The following is a 12999-nucleotide window of genomic DNA, read 5'->3' as shown; positions in this document are numbered from 1 at the left end:
TCACCAACAGATTTTATGAACATTCTGAAATCGGTTTCATATTGTTTTAACTTGAGATATAAGTTACAAATTGACAGTTAGTGTATTTCATACGGGAAAACACTGCGTCGTCTGAACTTGGCTTTAAATTAAGTAGATACTCGACAGTCGACAAATTGTAATAGAACAGAAAGTTACAGTAATGCTTGTAACAATAATGAAGTTTAAATCTTGTTGATCGTAATCGATTACAAAGTTTGTGATTTGCCAAACTTTCTATTTATTGAATAGAATGGTAATTTTGTCGCCACTGCGAGTGATTGTGCGTCCAGCAGGTGCTTCCATCTCGTGATAGTCAATTAAACTATGACGATGACGTACCTTCTTGTAGAGGGCAGCATAATATTCAAATTAAGGGTGCAATTAACTGGGCGGGCTTTATGGATGCATGGCCGCTTTAACAGAGGAGGGCGGCAAAATAAGTAAAAATAAAAAACCAAAATTACAGTGTAATATTATTTACGTTTGCGGTGGGGTTACAAAGAGGGGATTAGCAAGGTGGCGTTTGATGAATTAAAGTCAGTTTCAATCAAATCATAAATATATCTACTAGTTTCTATAAGCACAGAAAACTGCGTTTTCACGTTTTTGAAATTTGTCGAATTATAACATACGGCGTAGGTACGTGTGTGTGGTGTGATAGTGGGCGAATGTTTGGTTAAAAAGAATGTTTTCCTATACTAGTGGTGTGTGAGACTGAAAAACTGGAGGAACGGCCTGACCGGGATAAGGGGCATGGATCCCCTGACATTTCTGTAAGTCGTGATACGGCCGGTATCATTAATCATTAGCTTTGAGGATCTTTAAATTTATTTGTTATTATACACATCGTCATTTAGGTATCTATATTCTGCATAGGTACTTCGGCACCAAAAAATATACTCGTACATTTCCTACATTTGGAACCCCTGGTCGATTTTTCAAGTTTCAATTAAATCTGCCTGAAGGATAATCTTCTATACCTACCTATGAATGCATTTGACTCCATGTAAATTAACTGTCCGATAAAAGACCGGATCTTGAGGTGCGTATTCCTACACCAATTTACCTATTCATGGTAGGTAAATCGTCATATAGGCACCTACACTTTTCGCAAAAAGCGCGCGACAAATTTTGTATAGGTAAGACGTAGATGGTTTATGCAATTCCCTTCGGTCATATACTTAGGTCCATAGGAAACGACATTCAACGAATTAATTTTAGATTTCAATATTTACTAAGTATACCGACACTCGTACTATAATAGTACGTTAGTACCTATACCATGTAGGTAAACGTTTGTATGGTGGGTACCGATATACTTGTTTATGTAGGTACATCGAATTAGAAGGTTTTATGTCTACCGGGCGCGACGCGGCATGGATTTATAATGCTATAACTCCGTAATTGTTCAAACATTTGCTTTACTAATTTAGACGTATATATGCAGTGTGGGGAAAAAAGTTATAAACACATGGTTTTCACTAACTGGAAAAATCCGAAAATAATAATTAGGTATACCTAAGTTTTCTCCAAATGTCAGTCTTGCCGGCGCGAAAAAATATTGCGGCGTCATAACGCATAGGTATACGTAATAATTGGTCATTATCGTGCGATTTGAGTAACCGCATTAAGTAGAATGTCTCTCTAACGGTTGTTTTTAATATTTTGGATCCCCAGCACCAATTGTAAATTATTTTCCTACATTACACACAATTTATTATTTTCATTTATTGCACATAGGCATAAGTACATATTATTTTCTTACATTGGTAAGGTATATACTATATAAGTATGCGATCAACAATGAGTTGCTGTCAAGTCACCCTTGGAATTTTTGTTTACATGGGAAAGTACCTACGATTTCCCATGTAAACAAAAATTCCAAAGGTCACTTGATAGCAACTCATCTTTGATTGCCCGGCGTTTAGGTACTTATATAGGTACCGATACCTTACATACGTAACATTCTAATTTAGGTAACTACCTTTGGCATAATTTCCCTATACAATTAACACCACAATTCATGCAGATGCAATTGTGATTTTTACCAATCCGACTAATCTGGTAGAATAATCGCGCTTTTTTGTACAGCGAATATGCTTGCTTAGACATATGAAATGAAATTATTCTTCTTTGTTGTGTTATAATCCATGCATACATACCTAGGTACTTCTGACACATGTGTGCAAAAAATAAGTATTCTACCAGGTGTTATCGAGACATACAAACTGCTTTAAGCATGCAAAGCACTTAGGTTAATGTAGCTTGACTACCTTATTTATCAAAAAAAATCATCGAAGGATAACGGAAGTTTGGTAACAATATACTTATTTAAAAAACCTAAATAAAGTTAAATATAGCCTAGATATAAAGTCACGAGTCAGATCTGTCGAACCATTAACTTTAACAAGTCAATGCTAGAACCCACAATCTTTTTGAACCGACGTTTTCGATATTCATACGAGGTTGATAAAAAAAAATTATACCTAATCATCGCATTTGCTATAATATGTAAAACCAGAAATGATTGGACTGACGTTTTTAGTCATCACCCACCAAAACGTTATATTCCTGTACCAATTCTGTCAAAATTAGGCATACGGGGGTGAACTTGTCTGGTTTACACAGTATACCACAAGGCGAAGGTGATTCTTAATCCTACACCTATCCCTATGTGTGACTGTTTCTTTCAACTTTATTGTTGGTAACAAATTGCGCTCTCGGAACACAAATTTCAGTTACGTAGTAAAAAATTGAATAAATTTTAACCTTTAAACAAATAATAATAATATACAGGGTGGTGACTTGCGTAACGCATCATAGGAATGTCAATGTAAAATTCATAACATGCGATTATTGGCTCCCCAAATTATTTTAGAGCAAAAATGTATTAGTTTTTTGTAGAAAAATTTTTTTTACGCCAATGAAGCGTATTAGTATTCAATTTTTTTCATATAAAGACGGAAAATTGGAAAAAATAAAACCCGCATCTTTTTCAATAATCTGCGATGCCATGGAATTTTCTAAAACAAAAAGATATCCAGTTATCAATTAGCAGCAGCTCGAAATGGATTTTATGATCGACTTGGTTACTGTATTGCAGTTAATGATGACTTATTCGAACATTTATTGCAAATTGTTATATATTAGGAAACCGTTTTTAGTAATTTGGTCTTTCTTTATGTTGAATTCGCTGTTCTAAATATACTTTTTGATAGAATTTGATTTGTTTTATAGCAGACATTCCATGGCATGACGGATATGGGCGTAGTTTTTGTATTATAAAATTCCATGGCACCACAGATTATTGAAAAAGATGGGGGTTTTATTTTTTCAATTTTCCGTCTTTATTATGCAAAAAATTGAAAACTAATACGGTCGATTGACGTAAAACATTTTTTTCTACAAAAAACCTTAATACATTTTTGCTCTAAAATAATTTGGGGAGCCAATAAACGCATGCTATGAATTTTACATTGAAATCCCTATGATGCGTTACGCAAGTCACCACCCTGTATATAGTTCTTTTATTATTGGAGATAGGGAAAAAGTGTAAGAAGCAAAAACACTCTGCTTTTAATTTGAAATAAAGCTACATATTCAAAAAACAAGTGATGTACCTAAAACAAAAGAGCATCGGAAAACAATTTTTTTTAAATATGGAACGGTTTCTTTTGTTTGCAATATTCGTAAACAGCTTGAAATTTTCTTTACATTGATATCAAATGTGTTATAATAACCTTATAAATTAAAGCTACGCAGTAATGTGAACAAATCGCAGTAGCTGTCAAAATCAAAATCAACAGGAAGCGAAGAAAACAAATGAAAAGCAGTTACAGAAATATACTATTTGCACTTGCATCCTAATGTATTAATATTACATCGAATAACAACCCTTAACATTTTTTTATCATTTGTGTAATTATTATTTTGTCGCATTGTGATTCTTATAAGTTATATTGTTCACTAAACTAGTTTTGTGACAGCATTGACAAGTGAAAAACTCTCTTTTGTTTTTGTTTAAATTTCCACAGTTACTGCGATTGGTTTTAAAAGCATTAATACTGTAGCTTTAATTTCTAAGGTGAATAAAACCCATTTGATATCATTATAGAGAATTTCAAGCACTTTAAGAATATTGCAGGAAAAAGTATTAAAGAAAAATATTTTGTTTCCTGACGCTCTTTTGTTTTTTTTTAATCTACAGCTATTTATCAGAATTTAAAAGTAAGAGTATTTTTGTTTTTTACACTTTTTTCCTATCTTCAATAATTGGACACGCAAAATCAATAACGCACAAAAAATCGAACAAAAATGAAGGTATAGTACCTATACTTGGTGTGGTTTTGTATATGACCAAACAATCCCTGCGTGAAAATATTGTGAATGAATGGGTTTGATATTGATTATATGAATGAAGTGCCCACACAAATTATGTGATTTTTTTTCAAAGAAATGTAACGCGTAATCTTTAACGTGATTATTGTCGTTGAACAAAAGCGCACATAACGTCTGTCGCTTGCCATTGAATTTAATACGAAAGTTTAGGGGCAATTTGATTATAGCAGTTACGTTTGATTAAATTTTGTTAGGGTAACCAAAAGACCGAGGGAATAGCAGTAAATCTCCCACACTTAAACATCAGAGCACTGATTAGTTTTTCATTAAGTATTCATTGAGAATGATTAAATTCCATATGCGATTCTTAAACCTCATCCCCTGTGTCCTAGCGTCCTTTTGCGCTAATAATATGGTAAAATAAGTACATATGTTCTATCGTAATCGTTCTAGCTTTTCTATATTCAAAGGCCTCAAGTAAACGCATTGAGTCACTGCCAGAGATATTCATTATGAATATTGTCAAATTCAATTTACTTATCATGAAGGATATGCTTTTGTTAAGGCCATACTCGTAGATGTTATCAATTATGCATCCACTATTTATAAATGGTAAAATGTCCACAAATGAGGAAAACTGCTGTTGGTGAATTCAATGTTCTGGAAAATGGTTTAAGGAATGTATACCTTACAGAATTTCTCATTATATCTTTAACTCACAACACAAAAAAATTGAGGTAATAGTTTAAAGTATTTATCTGTACCGTTTAAAAATGTAATAACAGTAGTTCTTATTTCAGAAAACAAAACCCTCAGTATTTTTATAGAATTGGGTCATATTTATCTTCAAATTCTTAAATCTAAAAGACTTTGGATTGATTTATATTAATTACAGAGTCTAACTTCTAACATACTGATAACTATATACATTTTTCTAATTAGAAAAAGAATAAGGAATTTATTGGTGCAAAAAAAAACATTCCATTTGAAAAACAAACTTTGGTACTGTATCTCAAAAAGTAAGCAAGCTATGGAAAATATGAAAATGCCTTCCTAGTAAGAGATTTTTTTCATACTTAGTTATAAAGCAATTTTTATTGCATTTTTGGACATTTGCGCTATTGCCACGTTCGCACGAGTCATACGTTGCAATTAAAATCGTCGATCTATGCAGCTTTGAAAAGCCAATACTCTCTGCTCTGCTTTTGCTTATTGTAGAGCGCGAATAAGTTTTTATTAACTTTTCGAGTAGCGCCCCCAGAAGTGACGGCGCCCTACCTTTACGCCGCCACTGATTGTATAACATTAGTTTAATTCATCCTTAATGACTTCTTGCACTATTAACGGATAACACATAGTTGGCTATGCAACAGACCTTTCAGAATGAAACAATTTAGTTTCTTATATTATTATACATAGCGATAAAAAATGAGTGACCGTCGAGTCACCTTTGGAATTTTTGTTTACATGGGAAATCGTACTTAACTTGAAATTCCAAAGGCGACTCGACGGTCACTCATTTTTGTTCGCCCGATACGTACACTACGTATAGGTCTAGGTATAGATGGCATTACATAACTTCATTCTTTTGGATACCTACCCCTTATAAAGGTCATTAGAAATGAAAATAATAATAATCAATTGGCGAAGGAAATACACATACGCAGTTGGTGTTATTTAAATCGGCATTCTTTCATCAGTCAGTATCACTTATAGGCAGGATAGGTACCTATATTTAAAATTGAAATACAACTCATTTTGTTTATCCACCTTTTCATTGGACATGGGACAAAAGACATATTACTTACGCTAAACAAGTGAGAGAAGTAGCTAATATGCAGAAAAAGTTCTTTGTTTCAGATGCTTCATACTTAGAGCATGACTATTTCATCTTTATATGCATGCAAAGTCATCCATAATCTGATCCAACGCCCAGCTATCAATAACTTTAGTAATCCGCCCACCAAGCTTTCATTTGTCTTTTGATATCAAGCTCCATTGTGTTTCTGTTTATTAAAAAATTCTCCCCTCGATTTGATGTTTGCGTGCTTTATCTGTGTAAAATTCATTCTAATTCTTAAATTGCGCTTGTGGTAATAGATGGGATAGATGCGGATATAACCCACACGTCGATAAACACGCCAGAGGAGGTATCTTTTATTATTCGGAAAAAAATTATACGCAACCCCTGACTAATTAGACGGCAATATGCATAATGTACCTACCTACATGCGGGCCAACGCACCGATGGACAAATCAATTTAGGAATAATTTTGATGGTCATATATGAACGCATGCAGGACATAATCCCGAAGTCTTATAATAAGGAGTAGGTATATAGGTATAATCACAATAATCAATTGGGGTATGTACACAGTTTATATAGCGTTTATATCAAAAATTGATTAGTCAAATGATTGATGGATCGACCTGCGAAGAAAAGAGAGAAGCCTTTCTGATCACAGTAATTTTCCCATCACTTGAACTGTTTAGTTTGCACAAAGTGACGGCGCTATCTCGATAATCTGTACGACGAATACCTACCTATTATTATTAATATTTATCGCTGTGCCACATTTTACCGTTTTTAATTAGGTACGTACCTAATTTTTTGCCCTGTTTTAATCGTGCATCAAATAATTCAATCACTATCCGCGAAAAATGCGCAACAATAATTACATGTGTGTAGGTACCTATTCCTTGTAATTCCTATAAGAAAAGGTATCTACTGTATAACATTTATAACTACAAATATTAAATAATTATCATCTATCTGCTTACAATAGGTACAATAACAACGAAAGCATTTATTTAGGTATCTTATAACAATACACTTATAAACACGGTAGACCCAGAAATTGAAAACGCGTGCTGCCTTGTCGTAGGTTTCGGTTCAGATTACATTATGTCAACGACTGTTGACCACAATAGAGCTGATCGAATTGAGTGTTCATTAGATCGTTATGACGATGGTATACTTTCGCATCACAAGTCACTTTGGGTTCCCGTACGTATACAAATCGAATGGCAAATGTTACCTATGATGACGCTTTGGGCCGTCTCCATCACCAACAGGGAAGTGCTTCAGCTAGTGTAGTCTTAAGGTGCTTTGTTACGAAAATCCCGACCGCAGGCTCAAAATGCAGAGCCAACCGAAACTCGATTTTTGAATAATTAACATTAAAATGAGAGGGTTTAGTGTCTTGACGTCTACAATTATTATAATCTCCTATTTATTCTTTCACATTTATTTCGCGTTGTCCTGAGTTTTGAAAGATTCAAAAATGCGCGCGTTCCTGATTTTCGTAAGAAAACAGTCCATTAGCTTATAAAGTAATTAATAGATTAACATGAATGTTATTTTTCCTCTCTTTTATACAACTGGAATCACTTCGTATTTATACTAAAGATACACGTATAACCTACATCATGCCTGCATCTTCTATAACAAGAAGTTAGCCATGCCATCCCTCCTGATCTGGAAACACCCCCATATCACAGCGTTTAAATTCAAAGGTGGCACTCAAAGGTACATGTGATAGAAAAGAAATAGAAGATGGTATCATACCATATAATCAGAGTAAGAAACAAAGCTGCAGCTATACCAAGACGCGATGTGTGCAATGCTTAAGATTTCTTATCACCTTAAAATGTGTATAAGAGGACAATGTCGAAAAAAGACACAAACAGTTTAATATTTTAATGAAAAAGTAATTTATCTTGTATTTTATATCCGTTCATAATACTAATTGTAAGGCGTTGTTAATAATAAATCTGAAGAAACTCGAATGTGGATAAGTAACAATTAAATAACCAATTAATATTTTCCCACAGACTAAGTTGCCCGAACCACCTTTTTAATAACAGAGGTCGGTTAAGACAATGTATTTCTATTTTATTTAGATTACCTATATTGCAGGTAATTCCATCTTTTCTAATTAAGGGACGAGCGAAGATGAATTTAGGTATACCCATATTAGCTAGGGACTCGCCGGCGGCCCGGCGCCTCACCGCTACCGATTTGCCTCAACGTCCACAACCAATCGATTTCACACATTGTCTAGATTTTATAAACGTCTTAAGTTAATACCTCTTAAGTTTATAAACTGCCTATTCGCAAAAAATTGGTACCGTATATGATTTTATTTGTATACTTATACCTACATCTTTTATTCAGATATAATTTGATTTTGATTTATTTACCAATATTTTCTTACAATATACCAACGGATTCATTTTTAGCGCATTTCCACAAAAATAAAAAAAAATGCGCTATTGTGGCCACTTTGTCCGTCCGTCCGTCCGCTCGTTTTGCGACGCTACTAGTTCTTTATCTTAAGAGATATTGTTCTACTTTTTCCGCTATTTGGTTCGTTATGGTTTCGAGTCTTGTACCAAGGAAGGAATTTTTTCTGTGCCGCTTACAAAAAAAGTTATTGTAAAAAAAACAAAAAACCGTTTCTTACATGTTCCATAATTTTACACTTTTGCCGTTTATTAACGATCCTAGATATCGTTTATAATTTTGCATTGCTATCTGTCGTCTGCCTGTTGGTCTGTCCGTCTGTTGCTTTGTCTGTCTGTCCATCTATCTGTCCGTGTGAACGATAACTTTGTTTAGAAATGTTCGATCGCTTTTACATCTCCGTTAGTTATGAACTGAATTGCATGAAATTCGATATGGGCATAGCTTTAGCCATATAATACGCAATGCCAAAAGTTGAATCGAATCGATTCAAAATTCACAGTGCCCTTTTCGCATCTCGACCATTTATAAACCGAATTGCAAACTTTTTTTACTTATAAAAGTATTTGAATGAAATTTGATACATAGGCACTTGGAATAAAGGAAAATCAAACGCCAATTTCAAAATTTGGTTTTGCGCATGCGCAGTGGCAACTTTTTTATTTATGGAAGAATTTAAACGAAATTTGATACAGAAGCACTTCGAATAAAGGAAAATCAAACGCCAATTTCAAAATTTGGTTTTGCGCATGCGCAGTGCCAACTTTTTTATTTATGGAAAAATTTTAACGAAATTTGATACAGAAGCACTTCGAATAAAGGAAAATCAAACGCCAATTTCAAAATTTGGTTTTGCGCATGCGCAGTGCCAACTTTTTATTTATGGAAGAATTTAAATGAAATTTGATACATAGGCACTTGGAATAAAGGAAAATCTAGCGCCAGTTTCAAAATTTTATTTTGCGCATGCGCAGTGCCAACTTTTTTATCTATGGAAGCATTTAAGTGAAATTTGATACTTAGGCGCTTGGAACAAAGGAAAATCTAATATTAGTTTCTAAATTTAGGTTTGCGCATGCGCAGTTCCAACTTTCTTATTTAGAAAAGCATTGAAATAAAATTCTTGTCATAAACTGAAATTGAAGTAGCACGTCAAAAATGGATTGCCCATGTGCAACGTTATCTTTCATATTTGTGGCCGGATTTTTACGATTTTAACAATGGGAAATGAATGCAAGTGGAAATGCGCTTTATGTAAATCGTTTACGATTACTTTTTAACTTGTATTCTTTGTGCTACACGGGTTTACTGAATACAGGCTGTTTAACGACAACCATTACCTAAAGGTATTCAGGCTCTCATTGATAATTTAAATCTGAAAATTTGCATACCAACATCGTTTTTTATGATCTATCGAAAGAAAGTAGGTATTGTTATGATCGTTGCACTTCCGGTTTTAGGGGAAGCGAATAACAACTTTCATATTTTAAGTAGAACACCCTGTATTTTATTGATATTGATTATGGGCATTTTATAGAAGGGCAAGAGATATAAATTCGGTTAAATGGGAGACATATTGCGCATTAAAAGGTCTAAGAAGATAGCGATTAGAAATCCAAATTGTTGTAAAATTGTATTTCTCATTATTTTATCAAAAATTCGGCAATATATCCAATTAGGAAAATCATGTTAAGCCATGGAAATTTCCTAAAAAATTGAAATAGGTTTTCACACAGACGGAATGGGACGCTCATTAAAATGCACGGAAAGCAAATATCGCGTACTAGAGTAAATATTACCACTGTAAAAGTTGTTTATTATAAATACTTTTTCCTGAGTGAACCGCATTTTACAAAAAAATTAATGCCAGTTATCATAAACTGATATTGATTTGGACGTTTGAATCTGCTTTTTGTCTTACTAGTCATTGCTTAACGTGATTTTGGTAAGTGGATTTATTGCCGAATTTTTATTGAAATATTGAGAAATACACCTGAAAATGAACTAATTCGTATATCATTAGACGAGGAAAAAAATCTTCTTTCGATTGGTGTCAGTATAAACATTAACATGGGGAGCAACTATCTACAAAAAACCATTTTCCCATGTTAATTCCCTATGTTCGGTTTGGGAATATTCCCCCGGTATAGTGGTTCAGTTTCACATTTTTCCTAAAACATTTCCTAGAGTGCTTTGGAAAAACAAAACGTTCTTTTATTGTGAACTAATTTCAAGTAGTTTCATTCACGGTTTTTCTAGTTGTATTGCGCAAATATATTATTAAATTTAATATATTATTTTCTTCTAATTTTAATTATAATTTTCTTGCAAAACGAAGGTTTAATTATGTGCAGATGAAAACTGAATTTTCTCAACACAACTATAGTTCCCTACCAACGATGCAACCATCAGACAGACGGATCAAACTGTTAAACTTTTGTTCACAATAAAAGAACGTTTTGTTTTTCCAAAGCCCTCTTCCCAAAAAATATATTAGATATATATTTATTATTTCACTTCCCATGTTCTCAAAGACTTTATGGTGAGTGGTGACCTATATCAGTCTCAATACGGAATACTCTCAAACAAAATAGGAGTTTGTGACTCTTCTTCAAAGTAATTCCTGGAAAATCGGTTGCTTGAACTGAAATCAACTGTTTTTGACTTACTTGATTTTATGAAAAAATCTATTTAATTTAATATAGGAATATTTCATAAACAATTTAATTTCAACATGCATTTTTTCCGGGAGCGAATTGTCCGGGTGCGAATTGTCTGGGAGCGAATTATGCAGGCGCGAATTGTTCAGGAGCGAATTATCAGACCGTGAATTGTCAGGGAGCGAATTGTGCGGGCGCCAATTGTCCTACAATCCGGAGCCACAAGAGACTTTTGGGAGTTCCAGGTCCCAAATCTTTGATTTCTTTGCTTAGCACAAATCGTTTGTCTGGCTAAGGAAAAAGGGAATTATTTGACACTATACGGCCCACATAACCAGTGGCGGATTTATACTTTTGCCGCCCAGGGGCTTTGGGAAACTTGCCGCCCCTAGATCATTCTTACCACAAAAATAGCCCACAACTTCATAAATCCTATGGCTAAAAAATAAAATCGCAATCTAAGGGAGTTTATTGGTTCGTGGACTATTCGACTACAGAACAAAATGCTTATAAGGAATAAGTATTTTTATTTGATTATGCAACAATTTATTGGATTAATCAAAACAATTTTCTCCGTGAACTTTCTTCAGAAAATGAACGTATCACATCATCGAAATCTAATTTTCTGGTTATTTCCGATTCGATCGTTAGGATTGCCAGGTAATTTGCCGCCCTGGGCTCGTGCCCTTAGTGCCCCCCTCTAAATCCGCCTCTGCACATAACGCAGATTTCTCATTAGTATCCCTCCTATTTTTAAAAAGACTTGCATTTAGCGAAAGGTTTCAAAAGGATTTCATGATCGCGGTTTTGTATTTAAGACAAGTTTTACCTAACTGCTACATAATATGCCATGCCTTTACCTGGAATTTGAAATTAGAACCCTTGAAACTGAAATCAAAGAGGGGTTATTCAAGAGACCTCGAAACTGGTTTGCGAAAAGTTTCTAATAAAATTTCTAAAAATATTTTTTTATTATACCTGAATCACAATCTCCGTTTTAAACACTCAAATGCGTGCGAAAAAGGGCCTTTAAAACACACGTGCTTTAAAGTTGCTAAGTAACGATACTTCAAGTATGACTTTTAAAACTGTCATCTGGATGAAATAAAAAATCCTCTTAGGTCGCTTTCTGTAAATGCAGAACATTTCTTTGGCTTTTGTACCTATCCTTTGGTTGAAGGTTTCACAAACGCGCGTAATTTAGGGTATGCTTCCAAATCTGTTCCACTTTTTGATCGCAGCATTGCTTTAAAGTTTTGAATGAATGCACCAAAATATAGAAGATTTAAATACCTTTGACATTTCCTTCATATATCCCAGCATTATCGATGCATTTAAGACTTTTTATTCGTAAGTAACTTCCTATCCATCCATGGAAACAACTTTTCATATTCTTAATAATAGGCTTTACTGGATTTGGATTTTACACCTACCAACGTTTGTTTAGATTTTAGAACAATCGATTTAATGGACGGTGTATTATCTTTTTGAACGGAAATCGTTTAATTCACAAAGACGATGATTTTTATAAGCAAACGTCAAGTGACATTTCCATGGCAATCGTGAAATGACGAACACCCAGCCCACTTAATTAGACATGTATTCGAGTATAACGGCAATATGATTTCATTGTATTTCCTATTTTTAAATTATACTGCAGGTATAATAAAAAATACTATAAGATACACGTGTATAATTGGTCTTTAAAGCACTTGCAACGTTAAAGGCACTCCG

Source organism: Photinus pyralis, unplaced genomic scaffold (genome assembly GCF_008802855.1).
Source record: "Photinus pyralis isolate 1611_PpyrPB1 unplaced genomic scaffold, Ppyr1.3 Ppyr1.4_LG7, whole genome shotgun sequence".
Lineage (NCBI taxonomy): Eukaryota > Metazoa > Arthropoda > Insecta > Coleoptera > Lampyridae > Photinus > Photinus pyralis.
Note: the sequence above shows the minus strand (reverse complement) of the source record.